The sequence below is a fragment of the Balearica regulorum genome, chromosome 8, assembly GCF_011004875.1.
Source record: "Balearica regulorum gibbericeps isolate bBalReg1 chromosome 8, bBalReg1.pri, whole genome shotgun sequence".
Lineage (NCBI taxonomy): Eukaryota > Metazoa > Chordata > Aves > Gruiformes > Gruidae > Balearica > Balearica regulorum.
Window position 1 is genome coordinate 20136296 of NC_046191.1, and position 18730 is coordinate 20155025.

At 45.3% G+C, this 18730-nt stretch overlaps 1 long non-coding RNA gene across 3 annotated transcripts in view; it reads left to right on the forward strand.

Annotated features, from left to right (window-relative positions):
* The first annotated feature begins 4564 nt into the window (after window positions 1–4564).
* Window positions 4565–18730, forward strand: part of LOC142602680 (uncharacterized) — a 36671-nt gene continuing 22505 nt past the window's right edge. For 2 of the 3 annotated variants that reach the window (XR_012836441.1, XR_012836442.1), the window contains exon 1: window positions 4565–4701. This is a non-coding gene — a long non-coding RNA (uncharacterized LOC142602680). Of the gene's footprint in view, window positions 4702–13146; window positions 13275–18730 lie in introns of those variants that run through there. The other variant, XR_012836443.1, reaches the window with a different exon arrangement.

Genomic DNA, 18730 nt, shown 5'->3' on the forward strand with positions numbered 1-18730 from the left:
CACAAATGATTTTGTCAAAGGACAGCAGTGTAGAGTGTTTCCAGCTATGTGGGTGGAAGATCTTAGCCATAGCTGCATGTATTTAGGCCTTCCCAGTGCACCCTCTATAGAAAAGGTTTTTGTCAGGAAGGAGCAGAGTGTTCTCCCTTCTTAAGTGCGTATTTCACATTCTAAATCAATTTCTTTGGTAAGATTGAATAAATTCTAGTTCACTAGCTTTGATTTTTAAGGAAATGGAGTACAGCTAGTGACAGAGAAGTTGCCTTGGCATTCTATGTTTATTTGCCATCAGTTACTTCCATATTAAATTGTTCCATTTACAAGCTAGTATAATTTTTTTTCTAAGTGTCTGCTGCTCTGTCTAGTTGCGTAAAATGAAGCTCAGTTGTTTATGACCTGCACTGTACTTCATCACTAGCCTTCAGCAAGTGTACAAGCTCTGGAATGAGAATAAAGCTTCACTGGTGGTGACACAGCATGAGGCCAAGTATAATGCATATTACTGTGGCACACCTGTGCTGGCTTTCCCTTGCTTATTGTGATCAAAAGTTTGCTTTGTTAGCAGGCAAAATAGGTATAGCTTAAGGTATAGCCAATCTTTTCTGATTGGCATACTTGGTTCCCATTAACGAGTAAATGGACATATATGGACAAGAGAGCAGACGCTTGAGGAAGCAGGTAAGTGCAGGAACCAGGTGACATTTTTATAGTCACTTTTCTGACTATAACCACTCTTGAACAGCCATAAAATGGAACTTTTAGACTCGCTAAATATAAAGATTTCACAATGTTTTTGTATTACTTAATAGCTGGAAAAAGTCTAGCAATAACGGTGAGGTCTGCTCTTGACTTTTGAAAGAACAAGGTGCCAACTTCACCCTACCCTGTGCTTCTTAGGCCCATCCTCAGTAAAACACCACTTGACACCCTTCCCACAGTCTTAGCAGTTATCTTTCAGTTTTTGTCTTCCCTGTGGAAATGATTGGTTAAAAATTCATTAAGAAGGAAGCTTTGTCACTATCTAGAGACTGCAGATATTTTGCACCTTTTCAGTCTGGTTTTGAAGGCTGCAGACACATGAAAGAAGGTGGTGAGGAGAAGGATGATGTTCGTTGGTTTTCTTCTGGCAGTGGACAGAGGTGTTGTGACTCTCTGGGATTCCAGCAGCCCTTCGTGTCGCAGCCCATGGCGTCTGAACCTGCTGTCGGGGGGGCGGTCAGTGACAGCCGGAGGGAAGGGATGAGCTCCGGCTGAAATGACAGAAGCGGCAAGTGTTTCCCTAGTGTTTAGTTTAGGTAAAGACAATTAATTCTCTCTTAATTTCTCTCTCTTCCTTCAGACGTACAATACATCTGTCTTTCCAATTTCTCACTAAATATTAGATCCTGAATATCTAACTTGACTGGATAAGGCAACTAGCCAGAAGAAATAAGAGATCAGCTGAGGAGGTTTCTAAACTAGGTTTACTGGGGAGCCTCAGGCTCCTTCTGGCTTTTCAGGCTGCAGCAGTAGCCAAGAACATTAATTCCCATTTCCACTTGGCAAAGAAGATTTTTTTTTCCTCTTTTTTTTTCGCTCTTTCTTTCAGATATGGGCTTCATTGCAGTTATTTCTTTTCTCTTTCCTGAATTCAATTACTGAAAAGCTACTTTTTGGATGCCTTTAGCTAATACTCTGAGCATCCATTTAAGAGCTAGACACAGATATGATGTGTAACAGGTTTTTGGTTTAGTGGCAAAACTGAACCCAACCCAGTTGAACCTGAATCAGTTCAATAAGTTTTTTACAAAGTTAACAAAAAGGTATTTTTATTCTACATCCAAAGCAAAATGCTCAAATATTTGATGATTTTTCCCTCTTTTTTAGTAAGTATTTTTTTTCAATCATAACACATTTTCATGTCGTAGTGGTAAAGTTTTTAGGGGGAAAAAACCCCAACAAAACAAACCACTTTGGAATCTCACTTTTAAAATGCTGAAATTGTTTCAACATTTAAAAAACAAAATTCCTCCTGCTTTTTCAGCCAAACCTCTGTCCTGTACTGAGCCCAACAGCAGGAATTGTCTCCGTTCCACTGTAAGTCAGACAGCCAGTGAAGGCAGCCCTGCGGGGTGGGGGGCTGCGTAGCCCTGCCTGGAGATGGTAGTCAGTGCCAGACACTGCCCTAAGCGCCATCGGCGGTCTGCTCTGTCCTACACGTGTTGCTGCTGTGCTCCACAGACTCGCTAAATTGATTTCAATCATTTTCTAGGCTCACCTCAATGTGCTGCATTTGTATCTATGAAGCGTCTGTGATTACGGTCTAGGCAGGGTATGATTAAAGAAGAGGTACTTATGCCCACAGCTCCTCCAGTGATTTTATCAGACTGTAACCTCTTTATTTAAAAATGTGTCTGTAAAGAAAACCTTAGTTAAGCATCCCTAATGCTGGTGGTGTCTGCATAAATATGTAGCCGGCCTGAATCAGAATACCAGCGAGGGCTGATAGCCCCATGAGTGTTGAACCTAAGGCGTGTGCTCACGGGAGGACTGCAGCCTGAGCAGGCAGGGAGGACCACCACCACCACCGCTGCCCTTCGGGGAGGACTGCCGCCGCTCTGCGGCGCCTAGCATAGGGCCTCTCCTGAGCCGTGGGAGGTGATCCTGCCGGCTGTCCTCCGCAGCCCCTGTGCGACCGTGGCTCTCGCCTAGAGACGTTGCAGCCTACCTTCCTGCTGCCCAGCTGAGTCTCGCGAACTTCTGGGTAAATTCAAAGCCTGGTTACTTTTTCAGCGCTTCTGCTGGGCATATGGCTTCCTGACGCATTTGAGATCCTTTGTCATTTGGAAACATTGAGCTAATTTAGTTAACGTTTTAATTTTTGTTGGATTTATAATTGTTGTCATGTGTCAAGAGGTCAGTTTAGACAGCTTGGTAAGCTGGAAAAGCTAGCAACAAATCCAATCATGTGAATATCCTTTCGTTTCAATGGCTTTTCCTCTCCTTGTTTCAAGCCCAGGAGGAGGCCTTAAAGTTGATGAGAAGATAAATTCAATTATACTTAAAGCTGACTTTGGCTCTTAGCTCTCATACTACCTTTCCCCATCTTTGCCATCCATCCTATTGCAATCGTTTAAATTTGCCCCAATAGTAGTTTGCCTATTAGCTTTGCTAATGAATTTACTAGTGCAAAAGACCACTTGCAGGGCTGTCCTAAACATAATGAATGTAATTATTTAGCACAAAACCAGGGCAGCATCTTTTTCTCTCTTGACAAGAATAATTCTTTATTCTCTCATTAGCTATGTGCCTTGGTCTCAGTAAACTAGTTATTGACCTGCTCATTTAAGGAGCTTCACTCTAAATGCTTCTTCCCTTATTTAACTCAGACAAGTTCCTATAATTTCCCCTCACCATGCAGTGCTAGCCGGTAAAATGTAACCATTGTTCATTTGTTGTGAAGAGAGCTGGAAGACAGGAAGCTATTCTTAGATGGATGCTCAGCCTCCTGAGCCCTGCTTGCTTGTCCCTGGTTATAATGGATACAAAACTGTATGGGGCTTAGTAGACATCATGTAAACTCTACAGGAAATCTGAGCCAATGAATCATGGAGACAGACCCCTACTGAGCATTGTGTGTCTGAACAGACTGCAAATAGATAGAAAAGCAGCTTAAGCAAGTGGCTTTCGTATGACAAGAATGCATAAATTAGAAATGAATTGAGAGTATCTGTTGTTTTAAGGCCGTTGGATTTTTACTTTCTGTACCGTTTCCCTGTTGTAAGAAACCACTAATTACTTGGACTACGCTGAAGACTGATGCAGGGTTTTTGCATGTGCATAGTTTTTGTCACTCTTTAAGCATTCTCCACTGGATTGTGCTGGCTCAGCCTGGCAGTGCTGTCCCACGCTGCCTCCCTGCAGCTGTACAGCTACCCTGTCCTGCCCGGCAGTGTCTGCTGGGGCATCCTCGGAGCTTCCCACCTGGACCTTGACACAGAAACCTGGGGAAAGCAAGACTCCAATGGTGTCAGTGCTTTACAGGCTCATCTCCCAGCTAGGGCACACAGGTCTCCAGCCCCGGCCAGGACCACCGCACCAGATGAACTGGGATTATCCCGCAGCAGAAGTGGCAGCCTCACATCTCACCCTTGCAGTAGTCAGTGCTGGGCATCAGTCGGTTGCCTCCTGCTCTCCTTGGGCCATTCAGTACACAGGACTCTGCCCGTTCCTACCCTGAGCATTAGGGAGTGGAAGGGAGCATGACGTTTCCAGGTAGCCTTCTCCTGCAGTCAGCCATTGGATGGACCAAAGGGGACATCCTGGGGTGCCGAGGAGCAGAGCCTGCTTGGTCTGGATCTGAGCTGCCCTGAGTCAACGGGTGGGCTGTGGGTAGAGAGGCTCAGCTCCAAGATGATGGCCATGTAACAGAGGCAAGGATAAGGAAAGGGTAAAATCCCAAGACCTAGCCTTTCCCCAGCCTCTCGGTAACAGCTTTGTCCCAAAAGGGATTTTTTGGTTAGGGGTTCAGCAGGCTCATCTGAGAGGGGTGGTCCCTCGCTGGATCTGTGGTCTGCAGGTGTGGAACAGGCAGCATTGACAAACCACATCTGCTGAACACACATTACCACCCTCCACTGAGCGACAGCAAGCCAGCCACCCCAGAAGCAGCTACCATCTCCCCAGCTTTGCAGCAGCATCACAGATCAAAGGCCAGGAACGGTAAGTTTTTGTCCTTTCCCCCTGCCTTTCTAGCCAAGGCCCAGTGCATCATCTGTGCCGTGCCTCTGGAGCGCGCTCTGTCCCGCTGCAGCCCTGTGTGATGCCCGCGGGGTGCAGCTGGTCGGGGTGCAGAGGGCCCTCTGCCAGCAGCAGCTCCAGCATGGCACAGGGGGTGAAGGATCGTGATGGAGCAGGCAGAGACGGGGCAGCCTGAGGAAGGGCTGGCAGTTCTGGTGCAAGCTCCGCTGCCGGCTGTGAAAGAGCTTTGGGATATTTCCCTCTGAGGCAGTACCGTGTCAACTGTAACTGCCCTCACGCCTCCTGCACGCGGCGAGCTGGCTGCAGAGGCAGGGTAATGGTGCTCTCGGGTCATGGCAAGTGTGGTCAGGTGCGTGCGTTTGCAGAAGAAGGGCTGAAGCTGGCACCTGCTGTGGCCTCAGCAGCGGCAGCAATCATCTCTGCTCTGGGGCGGCTGATGTGGTGGGTTTGGGAACGAAGCGCTGCTGGGTTCGAGGGCTGGCAAATAGATCTCTGTGCAATGGCTGACTGCGGTTTTGTTGCTCGCTTTTTGATTATTTGCTGGCTTTTTTCAGCGCTTTTTTTGTTAACTTTGCTATTTCTAAGATGAAATATCTTGTCTATAATTGTTCACAGATTGCAATAATAGACTGCGGGCAGATGGCCCGTAGTCTGTGGTCCAGCAATCGTATGAGAGAGACGGATAGCAGCCCTCAGTTGTGTTTATAAATACTGGTGCCGCAGAGTCGCTGCTTCTTGTGGCCCAGTATGGGCCACATCACCTCCTGCTGTTATGATCTAGGTTTTTCACCGAGTCATTTGTGCCAGAAGCCCGCATGAGGTCCCTGGCTATATATAATCTGTACAGCTTCCAGATGGGCCTTGGGAGCAATACCACCTCACCTTTGGGGAGACAAAGGGGTCTGTGTCTTTTCAGGTGGGAAGAAGGTGACACCTGAGCAGCTCCCCTAAGAAGGGAAGGGAGGGGAACAGCCGAGGGAGCCCCTTTGGGGGGCTGAAGCCCTGCACTGAGGGCAGGCAGGGAAATGAAGGGGCTGTGCCTGTGGGCAGCCTTTCAGGCTCGGTGTCCCATGGACACCTCGCCTCGTCCCAGCACCTCTGCTGACGGTATCGCCGGAGCCTGTGCCATGCCTACCACTGCCCCATCTCAAACGCAGTGCAGCTTCGCCTGCAGCGCTCGCCGGGTCCTGTGGTTCCCAGCCCCTTTGGCCTGGGGAGCTGCTCCGGGGAGCAGTCAGGAGCGTGACCCGCCCCGTGGACACCCGGCCGCAGTGTGTCTGCATTGTGCTAACTGCAATACATCTATGGGAACGGGGCTTGCGCAGCATAATGTAAAAAAAAGCATCAAGTTTTGCTTTCGAAGTGAATATAAAATCCAAACTTACCCACTGCATAAAGTCAGTGCCAAGGTATTCATATTTAAGAAGGGAAAATAAGGCACTGCATTTTAGCTGCCTGGCTTTCTCAAGATTATTCTTAAAAATCTGATGTTTTTAATAGAAAAGCTTTTAGGGTAAGTATTTGATAGGAGGCAGCTTACTTTCAAGGTGTTTTTCCATTTCTCCTAGGTAGATTCAGGAAAATAAATGCTTTATTTTAAGCTAGCATTTGTCTGTTTGAATGTAATTGTGCTGCAAAAACTTAGCAATAAACACCTTCACCTTAGGGAAAGCTGTTTAGCATTTTCATTGCATTTTTGTGTTTGAATAAGGATGGTTTAATATATCTTTTTCTTGACTCTAATTCCAACTCATAAGGGTAACTTGGCTTGACAGTGCATGAATTCTAAGCTAAAAATGAGACAAATTAGGAAGAAGTCTATTGGCACTGGAGAATGGGCAGCAGGACAAGGTGGTATGACTAAAAGTATTGTTCAGAACAGTCTTCAGCCTGAGATTTAGAAGGTCGTGTACCTTAATTCTGTTCAAGACTGTTTAATTACAGGTTCTGTGGGTCTTATTGGGGTGTGTGTGTAACTGCAGGACCAAGTCTCAGTTCCTTAGTCATAACTGATGGAGCTGCCCACCGTTGTGTGGCTCTGCAGAAGGTGGGAGTTGTGCAAATGTGAAAATGGTGAGCCAGGCACTGAACTGCTCCCTGATGCTCCGCAGTATCTGAAAAATTTTTCTTCAGGTCTTGCTGAGAACATTGCAGGGAGTATTCACTACTTCTTGGCTTTCTGTACTCTGAAAGAAATAATTAGTTTTGGATGACAGCGTTTTTCTAATGGCAACAAGTTTCATTTGTAATGGCAGCAGCTAGTACAAAGGTAGTATCTACGTAATAGCAACACTTCCCAGTCCTCAGCAGAGCGAGTGTGGTCCTGCGGCATCATGTTTTCCCAGTCGGTCGGTACATTTCTAGCTGTGATAGAAATGTAAATCCTTGTTAGTTATTTCATGTGAAACATGGGTAAGGAAAGAAAACAGGGTGATTGCAGTCACTTAATTCTACTTACAGATCTATTTCTTAACAGTCACTGTTTTTCTATGAAAAATGGTTTGGCACTGAAATATTATAGTGTAAATTGCAAGAGGAAGATTAATATGTCTCTCATCTTGGCAAGTTTTCCCATTATGTCATTAGTTCCGAGACCTTAAGTTTAGCTTGTTTTTAGAGGTTTGAAATAAAGAAATTTGAGGTTAGTTTGATTTGATGTACACAATCATGTTGGCTCTTTTCTTCTACTACCAGACTGGTCTTTAATGGAGGTTTAGCTAGATTTATTTATGTGCATTTTAACAGAATCAACCTTGTATCAAGCGATTATTTCTAATATACTTGCAGCACTCCCACAGTTAAGTAATTGCTAAAACGAAGAGCAGGGCAAAACACGATGCGTGCATGTTAGGAAACTGTGCTGAATTACGAGTTCTGCCTTTGCGATACAGAAATGTGATAAAGGTAAGGGGGAAAATGTATTCCCCAAGATTTGTCTTTGAAAATGTGAACACAAAAGATGAAGGGTCTAGGATCATTTTTACTTTTAGAGGGAATGTCCTTTTGAGGGTTAAGATGCAAGCTGTTTCTTCATCTCTAGCAGTGGGCTTTGCCTCCCACCCACTAAGAGAAGAAAGTGCCCTGCGACACTGTGCGGACCTTTGGTGAAGTTCCCTTTTTGAGTTGCTCTTCAGGAAGCCTTTTCTTGTTCCAGCTTGTGAGCCTCTCAGGTAGTCTCGTCAGAGCTGTTATTTCCAGCCTCATTGTCCACTTGTGGTACGGTACCTGAGCCAGGACCCTCCTGTACCAGCGGAGAGCACAGGGACACGCGTCCCCTTGTCACGGACGTCGTGCTATTTAGCAGAGAGCGGAAAGGGAGACAAAAAGCCCTGTAATCAAAAAAGGCTTGTGCTGTGTGATAACCTTCAATCTGTGATTTATTTTTCTTCTCTGCAGATACATATTTGTATCTAAACCCATCCTTTCAATCTCCTCTCACGAGACTGATCATTTCTTGGCATCCCAAGAGAAGGGGGTCACTGGTGTTTGGAGGAGGAGCTGAAGTAGCAGCATTATGCAAAGCATAAACACTTTAAGAGTCAGTAAATGAAAGCGATGTACTTTGCTCCAATACTCATCAAACAGAAAGAAGAATCTGTCTCAGCATGCTGTAGGATGATCATTAATTTTTAATAGTGTTAATGTTTATTAGTGACAGATGATTGACTTTAAGTGCCTTATGAATAATAAATAAATGATGTGGATTTTGGGCATCTGCCTTAGATTTGTATGCAAAGCCAGTGGGACTAACCTTCAGGGTTTCAGAGGAGTGTAGCTTCGATTCCTCAACATGTGCTGTAATGCAGGCTTTAAGACTTCTCGGGTTTTAGCTCCGATAAACCTGCAAGGCCTTTCTGGCTGCTTTCTTAGGGCACATCGATTGCTCGGGGGCCTCAGGGTGAGAGGGGAGCTCATTGCAGCTCTTTTGGCTAAGGCAGGGCTGCTGGAAGGTGCATTATTCACTCTGAGCCTCTGCTGGATTTCATAACACTTAAACACCTGTGTCCATCAAACAGAACACACAGGATCGCAGCTAGAGCTGCTCTTGACTTTGTAATTTCATTGACTGACAGTTTAATATCTATTTATTTTCACATCTGACTCCAGTAGAGACAGGCTGGCATCCTGAATGTCAGGATATTATGCTGACAACTGTGTTTTTTCATTACTATAGGAAAAAAAAAGAAAAAAGAAAAAAGGGATTCTTCATAAGTAAAGAGGTTCTTTTCAAGCACAGCAACTGTAATAAAGACCAAATTATACTTCATATAAATTTGGTAGTAACCAGTGATAGGTTATGTGTACATATTTATATAGGAACTAGGGCACAGTTTCAGACTTTCTAGTAATCTGTCTCTTCTATACTGTGAAATGCTATGTAATTATATTGTTTAAATAGCTGGAACAACTGCCTTTACCACGGACTCTCATAAGCAGCACTATCTTTGCTTAAATTAAATATTTAAAATTGGCCTCTTATTTTGATCCAATCTTGTTTGCTTTCTAAACAGAAACAAGTGGCTTATCCCATCAAAATTCCACAATATTGAAAGTACTTAAGAGAACGTTTCAAGAAGAGAAAAGAGAAATACGCGTGTTTCGGCGAGGCTGTGCTGATGTTTAGAGAAAAGAGGGTAAAACTGCTGCCATATTGGGCACCGGCCAAATGGCTGATGACTCTGTAATAATGTTCTCCAGATGTTAGGCAGTTAAACCAGACCAAAATGGCTGTTGCTAACTTACTGTCATTCAGTGCTTACTACATAAACAGAAAATTTGTATTTAATTCCACTTTAGTTCAATGGATTGTGATTAATATTGTAATTACTCTGATTCAGAGAACTTTTTAGACCAGACTCTTCTGGGTTTTCTCAGAGTGTAGCACTATACGTCAGCCCTGATTACGTGGTGTATCCAATTGGGAACTGCCCTGTAATCACATGCCCTTGCGTTCCCTGAACTACTGGGTGTTATGGGAGTGAGAAGGAGACACAACTGCACTCTGTAAAATGTTTCAAGACACTGAAATTAAATTTCACCTTATTCAGGGAAAAAAAAAAGAAAAAGAATTGCTCTCAAAATTCACAGCTTTCAATTGGTTATCGGGTGACATGAAGTCACTCAAACTTGTTTGATTTCTCAGCAGCCACAACGTTAATTACTGTCATTAATGCAAAGCCTTGCTTATAATTTTTGAAACTTTTTTTTATGCCTAACAAATAAGCATCCTATCTCAGTTTCAGGGTGTAGTCAGAGCATGACAGTGTTGCATGCATGTGGTCAGAGGACATAGGGCATCGTGGTCCTTTTTCAGGCATGCAGACACTACCGCAGCAGTGCCCCTTACTGCACCATGTCTGGCCTCCTTTGCCCAGTTCTGGCTTGATCTATGCACCCATCCTCAACCTGGCTGGCTGCTGCTGAGCTCTTGGTTAGAGGGCTGTGGGCTGGGATGTCTTTACAGGTGGAAATCTAGGCTCCTCCTGTTCCTGGCAAGGAACTTTGGTGCCCACAGTGGGTTTCTGCATTGCACTTTTAGAAATAATTGCAAAACCTGCACCCTAGGAGAGCCTCAGGCGTCATGCAGCACTTCATGAACCTGTCTGAGTGTGACAGCATAGGATCATAGAATTGTTTAGGTTGGAAAAGACCTTTAAGATCATCAAGTCCAACCGTTAACCTAGCACTGCCAAGTCCACCACTAAACCATGTCCATAAATGCCACATCTACACATCTTTTAAATACCTCCAGGGATGGTGACTCAACCACTTCTCTGGGCAGTCTGTTCCAGTGCTTGATAACCATTTTGGTGAAGAAATTTTTCCTAATACCCTATAATAACCTCCACTGGCACAACTTAAGTCCATTTCCTCTTGTCCTATTGCTTGTTACTTGGGAGAAGAGACCAACCCCCACCTCACTACAACCTCCTTTCAGGTAGTTGTAGAGAGTGAGAAGGTCTGCCCTCAGCCTCCTTTTCTCCAGGCTAAACAACCCCAGTTCCCTCAGCCGCTCCTCATAAGACTTGATCTCTAGACCCTTCACCAGCTTTGTTGCCCTTCTTTGGACATGCTCCAGCATCTCAATGTCTGTCTTGTAGTGAGGGGCCCAAAACTGAACACAGTACTCGAGGTGTGACCTCACCAGAGCCGAGCACAGGGGAATGATCACTCCCCCAGTCCTGCTGGCCACACTGTTTCTGATACAAGCCAGGATGCTGTTGGCCTTCTTGGCCACCCGGGCACACTGCTGGCTCATATTCAGCCAGCTGTTGACCAACAGCCGCAGGTCCTTTTCCACTGGGCAGCTTTCCAGCCACTCTTCCCCAAGCCTGCAGCGTCGCATGGCGTTGTTGGGACCCAAGTGCAGGACCCGGCACTTGGCCTTGTTGAACCTCGTACAATTGGCCTCAGCCCATCGATCCAGCCTGTCCAGATCCCTCTGTAGAGCCTTCCTACCCTCAAGAAAATCAACGCTTCTGCACAACTTGGTGTCATCTGCAAACTTATTGAGGGTGTACTTGATCCTCTCATCCAGACCATTGATAAAGATACTAAAGAGAACTGGCCCCAGTACTAAGCCCTGAGGAACACCACTTGTGACTGGCCGCCAGCTGGATGTAACTCCCTTCACCACAACTCCTTGGGCCCGGCCATCCAGCCAGTTTTTTTTACCCAGCGAAGCATATGCCCATCCAAGCTGTTAGCAGCCAGTTTCTCCAGGAGAATGCTGTGGGAAACAGTGTCAAAGGCTTTACTGAAGTCCAGGTAGACAACATCCACAGTCTTTCCTTCATCCACTAAGCGGGTCACCTTGTGATAGAAGGACATCAGGTTGGTTCAAGCAGGACCTGCTTTTCATGAACCCATGCTGACTGGGCCTGATCACCTGGTTGTCCTGTACATGCTGTGTGATGACACTCAAGATGATCTGCTCCATAACCTTCCCCAGCACTGAGGTCAGACTGACAGGCCTGTAGTTCCCCAGATCCTCCTTCCAGCACTTCTCATATGTGGGCTGACACATTTGCTAACGTCCAGTCACCTGGGACCTCCAGGACTGCTGATCAATGATGGAAAGTGGCTTGGTGAGCACTTCCACCAGCTCCCTCAGTATTCTTGGGCACCTGGCACCTAAATATCTTCAAAAACCAGTCCTCTGGCGGATGTTGGACAATTTGCTATTGCCGTACTATACAAACACAGATGTGCATAGACCCATTTCAGTGGTCAAAGGTAAAAATAAACACAGTGTTTGCACTTTTTTCGAGTACATAACCAGCAGGGCAAGATTTTGCATGCTAAAAGCAAGAAAGATGTCTGTGTAGCTAATCAAATGGGCGTTATTTTAAGCCCTGGTAAGAGCTTGGTGCTCTGCTTGAGTTTACAGAAGTGTCAAGAGTATAGCAAGGACAAATGAGAATCTCGCATGATCTTAATGTTCCTATTTATATACACATAAAATAGAACAGGGTTTTAAAAGCTAATGCAATTTTCTATTATAACGATACCCTTAATAACAATATGGTTTCACAGCAGAGATATAAACAAATACAATAGAAAATGAGATAATGCCATAAAATAGATGCATTATTTTTGGAATTTGAAGGACACTTGTCAGAAAACATTTACCAACTTACACAGTCCACAGCAAATGAAATACAAACTTACCTTCTGCTGTTGCCTGGATATAACGTATTTACTGCGTGGTTTTCTTATTGCTGTGGATTTCTAACATAATTAGTAATTTCTGTTGTCGTATCATATCTGACCTAGAATTTACCAGAACTCACTAAACAAACGTTGAAATCAGAAGAGAGATAATACTTTTTTCTTAATTCATTGGAAGATGCAAAACTGATAAATAGTGTATGTTTCCACAGTACAGCTATACACCAGCTGGATATGCTATGATTATCTCAAGCATTTTATTGAAGTCTTCTGTTTAGATTTTGCATATACTTTGCTGCTAGCTCAATTGAAATGAACTGTAATATCCAATTAAAAATTAGATTTGTCTGCTTTAGATTGCTAACATTAAAAATATTGTGGATGAAATAAGAGCTGACCTGAACCAAAACACATCCTGTGAGCGCATTGTAACTAGCATTTGTTTTTAGAAAATATTACAGATTGTATTTATGAAATTAGCTGCCTTCCTCTTATTACTTAATTCGTCTCTTCTATCTTTTCTTCTATAGGTTTTGCTGAAATCACAGAATAGTGAAACTCTCACAAGAGGTTGGTTTTCTTTGTGGCTTCCATTTCAGTTGTTTGCTGACTGTGTGTGTGTTTCTTTTAATCACTTAACAGTGTTTTGTCACGTAAATGACCATTCCTTTCTCCTTCATTATGAAAGACTATAACCAGGAGTGCCGAAGCGGATTACGTGGTGGCTTTTATTGTTGTGCGTTACTTTACCGTGTCGTCACTTATCCACGTTCTTGGCATGTCGGCAATCTGTGCTGATTTTCCCTCCTCTTGAAGCTGAAGGATGCCAAGAGGAAAGGACCCTTCTCCCACCAGATGCCGAGGTAGCTGGGCTATAATGTGCATTAGCCAGGGGCAGGCAGCCCCCGTGGGGTGGAAAGTGATGTTGCAGAGTAAGAAAATGTAGAATTTAAAAAATGAAGGATGGCTTGTGCCTTCACTGTTGCTGGATGACCCCTCTTGCTTTCTGCCCAGTTTAAGGGCATCAGAGCCTGAATCTCTCTCCTGCCTTGTATGGAGGACAGGGGTGAGAAGGGAGTGTTTGTTTCTTGTTTCACCAAGCATGGTTTGTGATGCTCAACACATCTGGAGGTGGGCTTGGACTGTTTGGCAAGGGAGAGACGACCTGGAGGAGCTGTCTCAGCAGTGCAGGAAAATCGGAAGCGTGGCTCTGCAAAGGGCTGGACGGGAGGACGGGCGATGTGGCTGCGGCGGGGAGGGAAGCAGCGTGTCAGGGTGCGATGCCATGCACCCAGCCCTCGGGGCAGCCGCTGGGGCTCTGGCACGCTAACACACATCACTGCCCTAAGCAGTGGCCTGCTCGTGCGTGGCCATGTCTAAAACGGGCCCTGGGTGATGACTGCAATAGAGGCAGAATCAATACCTCTACCTTTACTCGAGTCCCACTGCCTTTTCCCCTTCACACAATGGATTTTTTAAAATTTTTTTTCCTGGTGCTCCCAGTTGTCTTCATTTCACAGATTATCAAGGCTGTATACCACAGATGCTCTTCTTATTATAAAAAATGCAGTTAGGTATGTAAAATGTCAGTTTGAATGCTTCCTTTGCCTGTGCGACATAGGTTTAAATCTTGCGCAGGGCATGTGATTTCAACTTGCCTCGAGCGTAATAAGGAAGTAATTACTCAGCTGTTGAGAAAGGCCCTAATATCATTACAGATAACCTGAATGTCCAGGCAATATCTGCCTATTATTTGAAATGGTTTCAAAATATATTTTTAAAAAAATAAAATCTCACATTCAAATCACATGGAAATAATACGAGTTATCATAAAAAAGTGTTATGAGATAATTCTAAATGTCAGTTTAGCATATTTTAGCCTATTGGATCTTTAAACAGAGTTGAATAAATCTTTCATGAAGTAAATGTCTTTTTGGTAAACTGAAAGGGACAATAATCTTTAAAGGTCAGTTAACATGGAGAGTTGGTTCTAGTCATTATTATTAAAGATCCAGCTGTATTACCTTTACACAACATTACTCCACAAATCCTTATTAAAACTGCAAGAGCAAACCACGTCTTTCCCTCTCTTCCTCCCTCCCTCCTTCCTGCCACAATCCTGAGATCTTTGATTCTGCCTTCTCTTTTTTTATGTGTAACAATTTCTGTAGTGAATAGCACTGAATGATCCTCACCCTGCTTCTGCCACGCTGCATCCAAAAGAGTCATACATTATAGCTGCTGTCAATGCTGCCAACTAGAAAAAAACCTCTCATTTCTACATTACATTTCAGTCTCCCACGTATGACATGAGCTACTCTGCAAACAGTTGTTTAATAGTTTTGAGCTGCTTAGGAAATGGTAGTTGATTTCAATTTTTTATTTAAAGAAGAAGTTGCAGTAGCGTGTTGTACAACTGCTACTGTGTTTAATTGAAAACAGGCAGGCTGTCTGCCCATCTAACTGCCCACCCATCCGTGACCAATTGGTATTAATAGTCTGCGCAATGCAATGATTTATTTATGCACAAGCACCCTCCAGCCCCTGAAAACTGGCCTGGGAAGGACTCTCTAGCAGGGTGCGTGCATCCCTGGGGGCCTGGAGGGCTTTGCGGAGGCGTGCTGCAGGCTGGCAGTGCGTGGTGGGTGAGGCGGGGGTCTGTGCCCCTCTGCACCGTGTGGTGATGGCCGTGGGGGCATGGCTGTGGGGCCGGAGGAGGATTTCTCCCGGCAGCCCTCTCTGCAGCTAGCTCTTGCCTGGCCCAGTGCTTGAATTGTGCTCTGCTTGGGTAGGTTTGCCCGTTGTCTTTTAGCCACCTACTCACAGATGCTAATTCATGGAAAGGAACAGCAATTACAGAGCAGCTACCCGCGATCTACTTTTGAAGCCTGCAGGAGCCAGTACGAGCTGTAAGGGAGGTCTGGTGTACGGGACGGAAGAGTTTGCGCTGTTTGTGTCTGCGTCCGGACGCTGCTCTCTGCTGTGCTCACAGTCCTTTCGTTACCAAGCCAGCCTTGAACAAAGAGGTGATTAGTTGTTTTTGCTGAGGATCCCTGATTGGAATTTGCTGCCAGGGTTTGGCGCTGTGGAGGAGGGTGTTGGCACAAGTGGGGTGGGAGGATGAGGAGTGAGCGGGGCTGCAGGCTGGGGGCTGCGGTGGGAAGGGAACGGGGGCCACGTACCCCGTGCAGGGGCTGGATCCGGGTGCTGTTCGCTCTTACCTTAGGAGCAGAGGTGGAAAAATAATGGCCAAGATAAGGAGCTGGGGTGATGTTTTGCTTTCTTCACTGTGCTGGGTGTGGAGAAACCAAGCGATTTGGGAGCCCTTTGGGTCAGGGTGGATATACAGCAGGGCTGGGGCAGGCTGTTGCCCTGCTCCCAGGCACCTGCAGGATGAGCAGGGACAGGGTGTGCCGGGCGCTGTTCCTGATGGCCAAGTCAGCTGTAACCGCCCTATTTTAACATACAGACAGGGTTTAGGTAAACAGGTGTGAGCTGTGCTGTGTCTGATGGTGCCAGGGCAGCTGGGTGCCCTTTTCCGTAGAGAAGATATAACCCGTCTTCCCAGAAACGATGAAGGAAAATTTCCTGCTGTTCAGTGCAGCGAGTGCTTCTCTGTGCTGAACGAGTCTACCAAATGCAATGTGCAGTTGGTAAAATGGCTTCCACAGAGAGACTGCAAAAGCTGACTGGCAGATTTTTTTATCCTAAGAAATCTCAAAAAAAGTCATAGTTTCTATTTTCACAAAAGCAGAAATGCGATATTATGCAAACGGAATGGTGTTCTCCAAGCTGTGGCTTTGACGGGACACACCAGTGCCAGTACCTAATCTCTTGTTACTGCTAACATGGACATGAGGATTTGGTGGGTCGTGCTCCCATGAGCATGGACCCCAGGGAGAGGTGTTGGTCAAAGCAGAACAACACTTTGACTGTAAACTCTGTTTGTCCAGAATCAGGCTGGATCCTCGGATGCAAATTAATTACCCAAAATACCTGATGGTGCCAGGCAGGAAAATCACCCACTTGGAGAAGGACCCTGCAGACCTAGTGTGGATCTTCCACACAGAGTCATCGGGCAGCTGGTCATGGCTTTGGGAGAAGGAGGAGGGCTGGGAGCTTCCAGGCATCGCCTCTGCTTCAGCAGGTGCTTTGGTTCCCCGAGAGCTGCCTTCGGATCTTAGAGCACTCTGAAGGATTTGGTCTCTCGTACGTATTAGCTTTTGAGTGTTAGATGAGCACAAACAGAGCTCAGAGGCACAGATCTGGGTCACACAAGGAGTTGAGTGCACGGATAGCTAACAAATGTGTCATGTCACCTCTCCAGCCCGCCTGCTTTCTCTGCGCTTCTCAAGTCGGTCCTCCTGGCCCAAGCCTGTGCTGCAGTTAGGGCAGTTGGGTTAACAACAGGTCTGTGGGTAACGGCAGTGTGGGCAGCTGGAGGGCGTGGAGGGCAGCTGTGTTGGAAATTTGCTTGCCCTCGGTTATTTTTGCAACCCATTAAGGCTGAGGTTGGAGAGATCCAGAAGTAGGGCTAATGGGGCGCTGCAGAAACCTCCCCTTTCCATCGAGATGGGAAGCTCCGGAGTGCTGAGCCCAGTGATGCTACTCTAGTAAACAGTGACAACACCGTGGAAGTGTTCAGCATTCTGTTTCTCAGCACTGGCTTGCTGATGACCTCGCTAGTCTAAATATAGGCTCACCTCCTCTAGGCACGGGAGAGCAGGACTGCCCTGCAGCTCTGGAGGTGATGGGAGTGTTGCCTTTCCTTTTAGCAGCTCTGTCGGCTTCCGTGATTGAAGCTGCATCTTCTGCAACACTGCTGCAGCCCGGCGCTTGGGCAGCGTGGGGTTGCTGCTCACCGACAGCCGTGGGGCCGCACAGGGGCCGCTTACCTTCGGTCTTCAGCAGTGCCCCTGCCCAGCCTCGTTGCCCTCACTCAGGGTCTGCAGGAGGTGTCGTTTTGGAGCTGGCCAGAATGGCTGGGTAGGGCGTGTAGGCAGGGCTGAGGGCTGGGACACCTCCGTGTGCTGGGGAGGGAGCCTGGCCGCTGCACAGCTCCTTCGGGAGGAGGTTTGCAGTGGAGAAGGAGTTGGGGGCAGCGTCTCTGGGGCCATGGTGGGCTCCACTCGCTGGGGAAGCACAGAAAGCTGAAAGATGCTCCATCTGTCCTTTACCCCTCCGATAAATATTCTGCCCTGTGCCCTCTAGATGTGGGGAAGAAAACACAATTAAAGAGTTGAAATGTTTTTATTTGTGAAATATTAACTTTGTGTAATATATATTCAAAAGCAGACACTCATTTAAAGGTTATATTTAATATACCTGTGCTCCAGTTTTTCTTTTTTATTATTATTTTCTTATACAGCTTTCCACTTTCTAAGGCAATGCTCCAGTGACTACTGCAATATAATAGCTGCTTTCTCTCTCAGTACACAATTTGACAGCATTTATTCTTTCCTTCAGTGAACATAATTACTTCACATATGGAACCTGTGATAGCCTACAGGCATCTGAGAGAAACCAGAATCATACAATCTGTCCCCTTTGTGAGCTTAATTTACATTCACAAGTGTCATTTTAATAGTGCTGGCAACATGTAGGATAAAAATTACAGGTCAGCTGCAGCATGTCACAGGGAACTGTGCTTAAGTCAATAACACGGTATTATTACATTCTGGATAATTTTACAAGGTAGATCTCACAGGAGGAATTTGACCCCTATTTCTTTAGTTTTCTGCCTTTTGGTTTCCTCCATAAGGTAATTCATTTAGAAATGGATGTTGCAAAGCTGCAAACGCATTGACAAAGAGGTTAGACTGTAGTAGGCATTTCCAAATCTGAAAGCAACACCTTTCCCTTGCTGTAACTTGTAACGGCACTTACAATTACCATGCATCTGGCATATTTAAAATTTTCCACTGTTAATTCTTGAATTTTTTTTCCCTGATATATGTAATCAAAATACTGAGGGGCATAGCCTTCTGCCTTCTAATTTCATAGAGTTGACAGAAGTGTCAGCTTTCTGCAACTGATTAGTTTTTAGCCAGCTAAAGTAGTCTCAGGTTAGGCATTTTAGACGTTTTAGTACAAGAAAAATAGTGAGCGTCACAGAGACATGTTGCGTACAGAGCTATATATAATACCCAATTTAATTTATATATTTATAACACCTAAAAAAATAGCTAATTTTTCATCCTGGCATCTGTAATATAAATAGAGGTGCAATAAAGAATCTAATAAAACATCAGGTGATTGGTTTTAGTAAAATTTTAGCTTTGAGTTGAGTGCTGAATCCAAATATAAAATCAATCTCAGT